The 11,596-nt window shown below is 38.1% G+C and overlaps 1 long non-coding RNA gene across 5 annotated transcripts in view; it reads right to left on the bottom strand.

The window, feature by feature from the left end:
* LOC137488714 (uncharacterized) overlaps nt 1–8,494 on the bottom strand; it is a 32,733-nt gene extending 24,239 nt beyond the window's left edge. For 2 of the 5 annotated variants that reach the window (XR_015519222.1, XR_015519223.1), the window contains exons 1-3: nt 8,374–8,494; nt 6,909–6,944; nt 4,147–4,231 (exon numbers count right to left, since the gene is read on the bottom strand). This is a non-coding gene — a long non-coding RNA (uncharacterized LOC137488714). Of the gene's footprint in view, nt 1–679; nt 4,232–6,908; nt 7,890–8,373 lie in introns of those variants that run through there. The other 3 variants (XR_015519224.1, XR_015519225.1, XR_015519226.1) reach the window with 3 other exon arrangements.
* Between the last annotated feature and the right edge of the window lie 3,102 nt (nt 8,495–11,596).

Genomic DNA, 11,596 nt, shown 5'->3' with positions numbered 1-11,596 from the left:
CCATCAGATTATGCTACCAACACTGTGTGTGTGTGTGTGTGTGTGTGTGTGTGTGTGTGTATATATATTTGTCACGTGGCTCTTTAAAAAACTGCATTTGCTAAAAATCCCCAAAAATGGCTCTTTGATGAAAAAAGGTTCCCGACCCCTGTGACAGAACATACTGACAGTCAGAAGATGAGGCATCATAAAAGTTTAGGCAAACCTTCCGACACTAAAACTAGCGGTGTCAGAAGAGAAGGCAATAAAGCAAAACAGATGGCTATAAGGCGCCGTGTAGGATTTAAATCAAACTTCGCTTATCAACATGTGCATATACACCTATAAATTACTCGCATATAAACCTATACTATGTTCAAAACATGTATGAAACTTGCGCATATACATACAAACTTGATGCATGCATATACCCACATACATATAAAATCGGTCCTCACATATACTTACACATTAACATATGCACATACATATATACTCATATATACTCGATCCTCGCATAAACACCCAAATTAACACTCACTGCATGCTGGTATAGCACTCGAGCAAACTTACAAAATAAAATTCAAACATATTCATCAGGAATCTGGTTATAGCAAAGCGAACGAAATAGAAAGAATTTGATAAATAGTTATTAAATCTGTTAAATAGTGAAAATGTGTTATATAAAATATTAGTCTACATAAATGGAATATATAACATATATAAGAACTATTTCATGTTAAACCTTAATTTAATTAGGCAATTACATACACAAATATAAACAGACAGATAGAACCCTTAAAGGATGTTCAAGGGGAAAAGTAACAAGAACTATGAATATACTCATCTGTTTGTAAAGACTAAATACAAATAAAAAAGTGAACATTGTTTTTTTACTTAATAAAAATAAAAAAGTTATAAGAGCCTGGAGTTATAGGGTTCTCTACGCGTTCTGAATGATTTTCAGATATTGAGCTTCAAGGTTTGTGCAATCCATATAGCAAATAGCGTGTGCAACATTTGCTTTTTAAAAAAAAGTTTTAATGTAAACAATAAGCTGTCTTTTATTAATGTCAATAACTCAATTTTGACAAAATATGTGAGATAGAACCTTATAATTCTAAAGTGAAAATATAGTAAAACAACAATAACATCAGGCCTATGTGTAGCTCTACTGTTGCTTAAAATGCTCAATCTTGTACAGTCATTATGGTGGACTTTAACAGACTTTCAATATGTCCTGTTTGTTAATTCACAGTAAAATGAAGACATCAGAATATAAATATTCATAACTATAGAGTTGATTTATTATGTTTAAGACATGTGCTTGTCATCTGTAATTGACAACATTATTAGACCGTTTGTTTTCACTGGTACAATTTAAAATTTCGTCATTATCAGATTCCTTCTTGTATTATATTTAACATTACATAAGCTAGAATAGTTATACTGACACTGTTAAACATTTATTCTCATGCACAACACTTTTTGTTCGCTATGAAAGAAAAAAACATGTTTACTAATGCTTGTTGTAATCATTTAAATGATCATATCGCATTTCACAGTTTTGATGTGCGCACAGGTTTGACTTTCACTTCCGAGTGCTGTCACTGTGAGAAAACACACACACATGCAAATCAAACCTCCCGCACGGCCCTCAAACGATCGCTCTGCAACAAACTGAACATTATGTGCAACTTTATTACCTGTTATTCACAGCCTATGCAGGTTCTGTTCACTAAAGTAGCTGTCATTGGCGTGCTGTGTGCACTCATGTGCGTGCGTTCTCGGCAGTAAACAAACAGCCTCGCAGTCAGCAGAATCTGATAATGTGGAAACTTTATATTGTACCAGTGAAAACAAATGGTCTACTAATGTTGTCAATGACAGATGACAAGCACATGTCTTAAACATAATAAATCAACTTAATAATTATGAATACTTATATTCTGATTTCTTCATTTTACTGTGAATTAACAAACAGGACATACTGACAATGACAAATGTCTTATTTTACCAGTGGAAAGAAATGGTCTAATAATGTCAATGGCAAATGACAAGCACATGTCTCAAACACAACTTCAGAATAATGAACAGTTATATTTTAATGTCATCACTTTACTGTGAATTAATAACTAAGACATTTTTAAAGTCTATTAAAATCCACCATGGCAAGTCTACACAAAATTTAGCATTTTAACCAACAGTACACATACGCCTAATATTATTGTTGTTGTTTTACCATGTTTGAGAAATAACAATAGTAATAACTCACTTATATTTACCTGTATTTGACTGACAGAATCCAGAGAAAATCCTGATTTTGATTAAGCAAAAATAAATTGTGATTCTCATTTTAGCCAGAATCGTGCAGCCGTACCGCCACAGCTACAATACAGCTTTTCATTCAAAACATTCCGTCTCTGTTGTTTTTTATAAGCGGGTTATATTTGCAGCAAAACCTATTAAAAGATAAGTGAATAATAACAGAGCAAACTTTCCTGTAACCGTAGTAGTGCTGCGAGTTATTTGTTTAACCCTGCAAGGCGACATGATGACTGACTGACAGGTGCGCGATGCCAGCAAACACAACGTAGCTTATAGTCAAGTTGAACAGTCTCCATAATTATACTTTATAGATAAAAGTCTATTGTTCTGCATACAAGGACTTTATCTTGCTGGAGTTTATAGCCGTTTCACTTTACTTTAGGGTGCATTAATGCCGTATTGAAGGTCTGTTGGAGACATTCATAAACATTTCTATCAAATCTAATAACTGTTGGAGACATCCTCGTTGGGTAAACGACCACGCTAAAGTTAGTTTGATGTTTGATATTCATTAGACATTCGGTTTCAAACCAATTAAATTCTTTGCTCCTGTTCACAAGCTCGTATTACATAAATGCAATCTCAACTTGTAATTCTGTGCTAACGACATTTGTCATTGAAATAACACCATCAGTAGTTGGAGGATCTGTGTAAAAGGCCTGCCGTCACAGCTGGAAAAATATCTTGGAGGAAACACTGAAATAACAATACTAATGCAATAAAATGTAGTAAATCTGAGGCTTTAGTCGATGTAAAGTAGAACTGCACGATTCTGGCTAAAATGAGAATCACGATTGTTTTGCTTAAAATAAAAATCAGGATTTTCTCACGATTTTGTATATGTGAAATAAAAGTATGGTAAAAACAAACATATGGCACAACATCGATAATAATATTGTGTGGTCTACTGGTTTTAATTTTATTCTACTTATAATAATTATGATGTTGAATTATTATGTTTGAGACATGCTTGCAATCTGTCATAAAAAAATCAGACATTTGCCATTATCGGATTATATTCAACAACAATATATAGGCTAGAGTAGTTAAACTGACATTGTAAACATTTATTTTCATGCACAACTGTGAGTTCACTATGAAAGAAAAAAACATCAAATGCTTGACGCAATCGTAATTCTAAAATGCGACATGATCATTTAAATGAAGTGCACACTTTCGGTTTTATTTTGACTGCTAAGTGCTTGTTCATACTTCGCGCGGCTCCCAAATGATCACTCTGTGCCACAAACAGAACATTATTTACAACTGTATTACCTGTTACTCGCAACATATGCAGGTTCTGTTCACTAAAGTAGATGCGCGCGCGTCTATCATTAAATAGAGCGCGCGCGCCCTCTCTGTGAAAACAGCTCACAGCCAGCAGCTCACTTCACGTCACAAAAATGACATTTTTAGGTGAATTATAACTTATAAATACATTATGCGACTCATTCAACATCATTTGGAGGTGTCAATGTCACTGAGCAACGTATGTGAAACAATAAACAGACTCGCGCAGCCGCCTTTTCTTCTCTCCTGAACTTGAAAATATGGTTGACAGAATTGTAGAAATGCTGGATTAAGATCGTCTAGGGGGTCGAATCGAGATCGCAATCTTTTAAGCATTAATTGTGCAGCTCTAATGTAAAGTAGTTACATCTGCATAAAGTGCAGGATTTGAAGATCAGAATCATATCTGTTTAACAGAGATTCATGCATGTGGTCAATGTAAAGTTTTCTGAAATCAGAGAGCTACATGATCAGAAAAAACTAATGAAGTGAGCAGGTGTAAACATGTCCATAAAAACACATTAAACATGAGGAAGACATCAACGCTACCTTAGAGAATGGAGCGACAGGTGTTGGGTAGCTCACAGGGTTTTCACCATCAGTGGTTGTGGCACAAGACAGCAAAGGCAGAACACTAAAGAGAGAAAATAAAACTGTCACAATCTGTACATCTTGCACTGTCATACCAATCTGCATGGAGTCAAGGTCTGTGCACAAATCATCTCTTTCCCCATCTATTTTCTTACAGTAGGTAGTATGTAGCACTGTGCAATTAATCGAAAATTAGATTTCAGCTTCTATCGATTATGAAAATCATTAATGGTGATAATCGATTATTCCATCGCCCTCTTTCCAGTTGTACACATCTGCTGCTCTACAAATCTCAGATTCACATGAAAATGGCTGAAAGCATGTGCTGTAATGTAACGTCTGCAGAGTGGGATGCGCATCTCTGACGCAGAAACCCAGACACACACACACACACACATTCACAAACACACGCACACAAACATGCTGGTCGATTGAAGTCACACTGCAGAAGGATATTATCGAGTCTCTACCCAAAGATGAAACCTCAGCATTATAACCAAGCAGTTGGAAACTACTGGAAACTTCTGGAAGCTACATGCTACAAAGAATACTTCATCAGCGTTTGTTAAAAGAAGGATCAGTAAAGTGAAACTTACTGATGGACGTCAGGATGGGTTTCTTCCTCCATTTCTCAAGTGTAAGTACGCGATTAAAGTTGTTGCCTCGTTGATTCGAGCTTGCAAATGTATTTAGTTGTGATTTGTTACTTGTAACCGCGTGTACTGTATCAGGTTAACTGGCTATATTCTCTTATCGCGTGCAAAGTCACGTTAAAAACGTGACGCGTGCTTCTTTGTTTATGGAGCTCCGTGGTAGAGGTCTGCATTCCCGCGGCTGTCCCCACGCCAGATTTCTGCGGTGCGTGAATAAATTTGCGAATAAATCGCGGGAGCGGTCGGTAGCGGGTTTAATTTGGGACGGGAGCGAGCTGGCTAGCAATATCACGAATATTGCTATGCTAATGAGAAATAGAGAGCTTTGCCTGTGTGTCTGCTTGGTGCTTGTGTGTGTGTGTGTTAGTGAAAACCTGGCGGGTGCGGGCGGAAGCGTTGTCGTCCGGAGGTGTGTGTGTGTTTTTGTGTGTGTGTGTGGCAGCTAAAATCCACGCCTACACTATCGAGCGTGTATGAACTGTGATTACTTTCTATATTGCTGATTAGCTGTTGGGCATTTCATTCTCTGACTGAAGGCAGTCAACCAATCGCGACAGACTGTCATTGGTCCAATCAGCGCAGATTAGCTTCGCGCTAAGGAGGGGTTTGGGAACAAATGAATCACTGGACGATTCAAACAGGAGTCGCTGGGATAATTAGGTAAAAATAAATGCAGATTATAAGACCACGAAAGAGTTTTTTGACCTTGCATCCATAATAGACTGTTGTTGGAGACCTTTACAACCAAGATATGACCCTATTTCATGTATAATATGGGCTCTTTAATGTTCAAATAGGTGTCAAAACGCGGTGTTTATTGATTATTCATATTAACCCTCATTTGTGTAATAAACGAGTTGAGATCAAAAGACACGCGAAAGAGAAAAAATTAAAGTGACAGTGCGCAATATTCCTGCTGCCGCCTGTTTTCATCATTACTAATCAAACAAAAGGAGAAAACCCCTCACTGCTCAACTGAAGGACTTTTGTAGATAGCTTTATTCTTACAGTGAAGATGCTTAAAGCAGTTTGTTTCATATTTTTATTTTATTGTGTTTATTTCCCTTTCCTTATTTACAGGGAGGAAAATAACTGCATATATGCAGGTGAAGTCAGAATTAGTAGCCCTCATCAATTATTAGCAACTCTTTCCCCCAATTTCTGTTTAATGGAAAGAAGATTTTTTTCACATTTCTAAACATAATAGTTTTGATAACTCATTTCTAATAACTGATTTCTTTTATCTTTGCCTTGATGACAGCACATGATATTTTACAAAAGATTTTTTCAAAATACAAGCATTCAGATTCAAAGTGTAATTCAAAGGCGTAATTAGGCAAATCATTAAGAAAATATTATTAAAAAAAAACATTTCACAAGAGCGCTAATAATTTTGACTTCAACTGATAATAGTTTTGAATAATCGTGATTACAATCAAGATCAAAATAATCATGATTAAGATTTTACCATAATCGAGGAACCCTAGTAGTATGGTTAACATATTTGAAGACATTTGACATGAGGAGGATGTAAATTCACCCAGCACTTCAGGTATAACAATCAGTACATGTGTGTGCCCATGCACAGAAAATATTAACACACAAACAATAAAGATCTCACATTAACGTTAGTTAATCCTCTGAAATTAACAGTGAAAAATAGACCATTTTAAATTACTGATAAGAGTTTAAATACAACTGAATTTTATAACAAACTATTTAATAAAAGTTGTTTTTCTAGGTCAATTTAGTTTAATTGAATAAAGCTAACAAACTTGGCCTGATCGTACAGTGTTAAACATAAACATGGCCAATAAACAACATTATAAGTCTACATCTCGCGCATGTAGCAGGCCAGATTAACCTGAAAACATCAATGCTTGAAAATAAACCGGAATTTAAGCATTTGATACTCTAATGGACATCACTACAGTAATTCGAAAGACTCTTTAAAAGTCTACATGATAAGTGTGGTTAATCTACAGTGCATTTCTCGTAATTTCGATTATATGATTTATCAGGCGATGACGGCCATTATGCTAAATGTACGTGAAGGACTGAGCTTACCTTACTGTGTCCGTCAGTCGTCACTTCACTTCAATGCTGTGGCAAAACAGACGCGGTTAGTTGACATCGAGTAAAATAATTAAGACAATATGACCTTTTTATTTCGTAACGAAGCTCAAAACACGCCGCGTCTGTAAAGTCTCCCGCTTAGCACTACAGGCACCGTCCGTTCAGTTCTAACGTTAGCTTAAAATGGCGCGCAAACACTCGGCTAACCACAAACAGCCTGACAAATGCACCACAGACAGAGTTATGTGGTGAACACTTTCAAATGACATACAGTGATCATAAATATATGAACATGATCATATAACTGGCGTATTTTGACATCAACACTAACCGAATCCGTTTGATGACCGATAAAACTCGCGCGCGGCCTCGTGACGGTGTCGTTTGAAAACGAGTCTGCTCGGCTCTGTGAATCGGTTCGTGAATCGGCTCTTGAACAGCGAGTCTCGGATCAGGCCAGAAAATATTTCATTTTTTATATAATGATGTAAAACACAATGTATTAGCATTTCTTTATTCTACTCGACCACACGCTCTTTCATAAAGTTGATGATTTGTTTATCCTGAGTGTTAAAAGCGAGTAAATATTTCGTAAAAAAGTAAAAATTAAAGCGCTAAGGGCTGAAACCAGCTCAAATGTTCTTAAATAACGTGTTACATTGATGTAAACCTGTACAACGAAACAATACAACGAAAACCCGTTTTAGGAGATGTTTTGACAGATCACAGCCACAGTAACTACAGCTAACAGCTAAATACAGTTAACGCTAGCATTACTTCAGAAAATGAGGCATAAATTCATCATATTTGGCCTTTTAGACTCTGTGGAACAAATGTAGCTGCTGCCTGTCGATCAGACAACGCTTCTGTGGTCATTCTTGCTGTCAAATGCGAGGAGATGATCGATGAAATGTTTAAGATGAACCGCGGAGTTTCAAACTGTACCTGCAGCGGCTGAGTAACACGTCACGCGCGTGCACACGAAGCGGAGCCAGGTTTGCCCCCGGAGTCCGATTGAGAAACAAAAAACTGACTCCAGGACAGACACAGAGCACAATATAAAGACAGACTGTGGCGGTGAGTGGATAATCCCTATGCTGGATTCAGTGACTGAGCACCTCTCCCCTGTGCTGCCGCTGTGTGTGTGTGTGTGTGTGTGTGTGTGTGTGTGTGTGTGTGTGTGTGTGTGTGGTGATAGCCCTCACGCGCGCTCGTTATTAATCGATATGAAACTTCCGATCAAACTGAACACAATCTCACATCAACAGCACACGGCAGCGACGCGTTGATAAAACAAATGATCATATTAGAGGACAATCAGCCCGGCGAGTAGTTCAGCGCGCGTGCGACTCTGCTGTGATGTTTGCGCATGTCATATTTGTCCTGAGGCGATTTAAAGCAAGACACAATGATACTATCAAACACATCTACGATGATAAGGAACTTGGCTACTTACTGAGTGATTGACGCACAGCAACTCCACATGAAGACAGGAGGAATGTTGAAGGAATAGACAGTGTGAGGAGAGCTCCGTTACAGCGCGCTCGACAAGTCTGAACATGTTCCCCCCACGGCACGCATGCGCGAGGCAGGCGGGTCTATTTCATAAAATGGCGATCGAGACCGGAAGTAGGGAAAGCTTTGTTCCGGTCGCGCATCTCATTCATTCTTTAGGTGCGTCTCAAATCGTACACTTATGCACTATTCTATGCCATTTTGTAGTATAAATAGTGTAAGTATTGCGTTTACACTGGAAACTCTAAGTAATAATAATTAGTGCACTTTAATTAGCCGGATGATGCACTCATTCAGCCGGTAAACAGAAGTGTGTATTGCTGGACACTTCACACACTCAACGACCGCAGCTTTGCCCACGTAGCGGAAGGGGCGGAGCTATCGGCCGCACATGCTGCATAACTTTATTTACATTGGATTATGAAAGGAAAATTCTCCTACACTTACAGTAGAAGTGCAGTTAAAGCAGTAATAAAGAAACAGATAATGAGGAAATGGCAGTACATTTGGGAAGCAGGAGGAAATGTAAGGCATATGTAGAATATTCAGCCACTGGGTAAAGGGAGGCACTCGAGTGGGAAAAGGACAGAGGAGAATATATTATCCAGACTAAGAGCTGGCCACACTGGACTCAACAGTACAGTTAATGGCAGAGCACAGAGCAGGTGAGTGCGAGTGTGGGGAAAATGGATCTGTTGCAGGCCCGTAGTCAGCCTGGGGAAAGGGCTGGTTCTTTTTTCCTCCAAAATTGGAGCTTTTGCAGTTATACGCCTCAGTTTCTGTTAAACTTTTAGCTTAAATGCTGCATTTTAGTGACATTTTTCTGCTGCATTAGCTAGTCAGATGTCATCATAACCACACATTTTATATCATTAGGAAAAATAGCAACCTGTTAAGGGTTTAAAGTAAAAAACTGTAGCCTACTGTCATTTATCAGACAAAAAACAAACTGGCCAATTTGGCCATTTCAATAAAAATTAATAATTAAAACATAATAATAAGAATAATAATAATAAATACAATAATAACAACTATTTCTTCAGAATTTTTCTAACCTTTGGTTAAAAAAGTACATTTTAAAATTCCTGGATATAAACAATATTTATTAAATATAATATATAAATATATTCAAATTAATTTAATATGGTCGCTTCCAGGGCATCATACCTTTTTATTGCTCATTTTTATTTCAGAAATAAGAATGAAGTTACCTGAAATACATTTTCTGTTTAAAAACAATCCAGTAGTGACAGAAGACTTCTCTCACATCAGATTATAAAGTCCCACTAAAGCAACAGCAGACAGAAGATTCGGTTTGGCTCTTTTGGTCTTTTTCGATGGATTATTTTCATTATTTATGATGGCATATCAGTCAAAATAGGACAAATGAGCTCCTGTATGGGACAAATTCTTCCGAAGGCCCCTGGCTACAGGCCTGAATAGTTAGAACACAAGCTGTATGCTTATAGTAAACATGTTTTAATAGGATTTTGGCTGTAAAAGCGCACCTACAGCTGTTTCAGGGGCAGAGCACATTTTCTGCAGCTCATTATTTATTTTGTTTTTATTAATTTTGACTAAAAATGATTAGACCTATCCAGTTTCATCTGGAATTTTTTTAACTATGTAATGTTTTTACATGCAGGCAGCTTTGATCTTTTGCAAGATGTGATATTATGATAATAATTGTACTACTAATAATAAGAAGAATAAATGTTAAGTATTTGGCCCAGTCGGCGACGGCTGGCTGGTTTCGAGTTGGGCCAACTCAATCAGTGGTTACCCAGACGTCCGGCAAGATTGTCAAACCAACAGGAAGTGCCACACAAGATAATTGTCAGAGATGGACCGTATAACAAGCAAAGGTGGTGCCGAAAGTGTCAGAGAAAGCAAAGAAAGTAACAGCAGACACTGCCAAATGCATACAGTTAACTCAATTATTGCCGAACGGTTTAAATTCAGCTGCTGCATCAGACGACAGCAGACCCATGGAGGAGATGAGAAGAAAACAGAAAATATATTTCAGTAAATCATTATACTGAAACATGCTACAGGGTTCCCGCGGGTCCTTAAAAAGTCTTAAATTAAAACCCGGGAAATTAAGGTCTTAAATTGTCTTAAATTTTACCGTAAAGTGGCTGTAGGTATTAAATATTTAGCCGGTCTGCTTAATGACGATAGGGAAGCACAGTGGTCCACCGTAAAACATCTAATAGTTGATTAATTCAGTATGTGAAACAGGAGAGAAATGACAGTCTGCGTGATGTATTAGCTTATTACGGTAGGTCGGGTACAGAGTACAGACGCTGACGCCGGTCTGCACCTGCGTGCGGTCATTACGCGGTTGTTGATGTGAGGTTCAAAATGCAAAGATGGGAGAATGTAAATTTAAAGACGTGGCAAAGAGGCAATGTGTAAATTCTGCAAAAAGACCTTTTCGTTAGGGACCATGGGCCTCAAAGTCATCGAGTATCACATGAAAGGAGGAAAGCAGCCGCGGGACGTGGCAGCAGCTCATAGATATATACACAGCAGCTAGTCATAGCGGGTCCAGGTTAATCCCTGCATTGTTTGCAGCTCGACCTAACAATGTTACTAGTTCAGACTAGAGCTGAAGATCTTTGCTGGTTTGGACTTTATTTCTATCATTTTAGACGGGGTCGTGCCGGGCTTGCGCAGTGAATGAACAGTCATGTGATGCATTTCGATTAGCGCGAGGAAGTAATCAAATTGTTTGTTACAACATTGAATCCATCCCTGCAAAGGTGAAACAAATGATGACGTAGATGTCAAAAAGAGCGAGTTATATCAGCGGTCAGGCCAGCCGCCTGTTTTAATCAAACAGTCATTCTAGCCGCTGGTATATCAAAGTATTCCGGCAGTCGCTCATACACTGTGTATTACGGTAGAGCACCTATGAGCAGTGTCCAGCGAGCTGACAGGACATGACGAGGACACTCGCTGCACTGAAACCGCTGTCATGGAAAATGAAATGAATGTTCCTGACTGGTGGAAGATGAACAAACAATCCTACCCAAAACATGCTAAATTAGCCGGATCAGTAGTGCATCCCGGCCAGCAGCAGCAGAGAAAGGGTGTTCAGTGCTGCTCAGTGAGCGCAGGACTGCACTAAAGCCATTTACTGTGGATTCAATAATGTTCCA

Source organism: Danio rerio, chromosome 20, assembly GCF_052040795.2.
Source record: "Danio rerio strain M-AB ecotype USA chromosome 20, GRCz13ab, whole genome shotgun sequence".
NCBI lineage: Eukaryota > Metazoa > Chordata > Actinopteri > Cypriniformes > Danionidae > Danio > Danio rerio.
The sequence above is the reverse complement of the archived record's forward strand: the minus strand, read 5'-3'. Positions and strand labels throughout refer to the sequence as shown.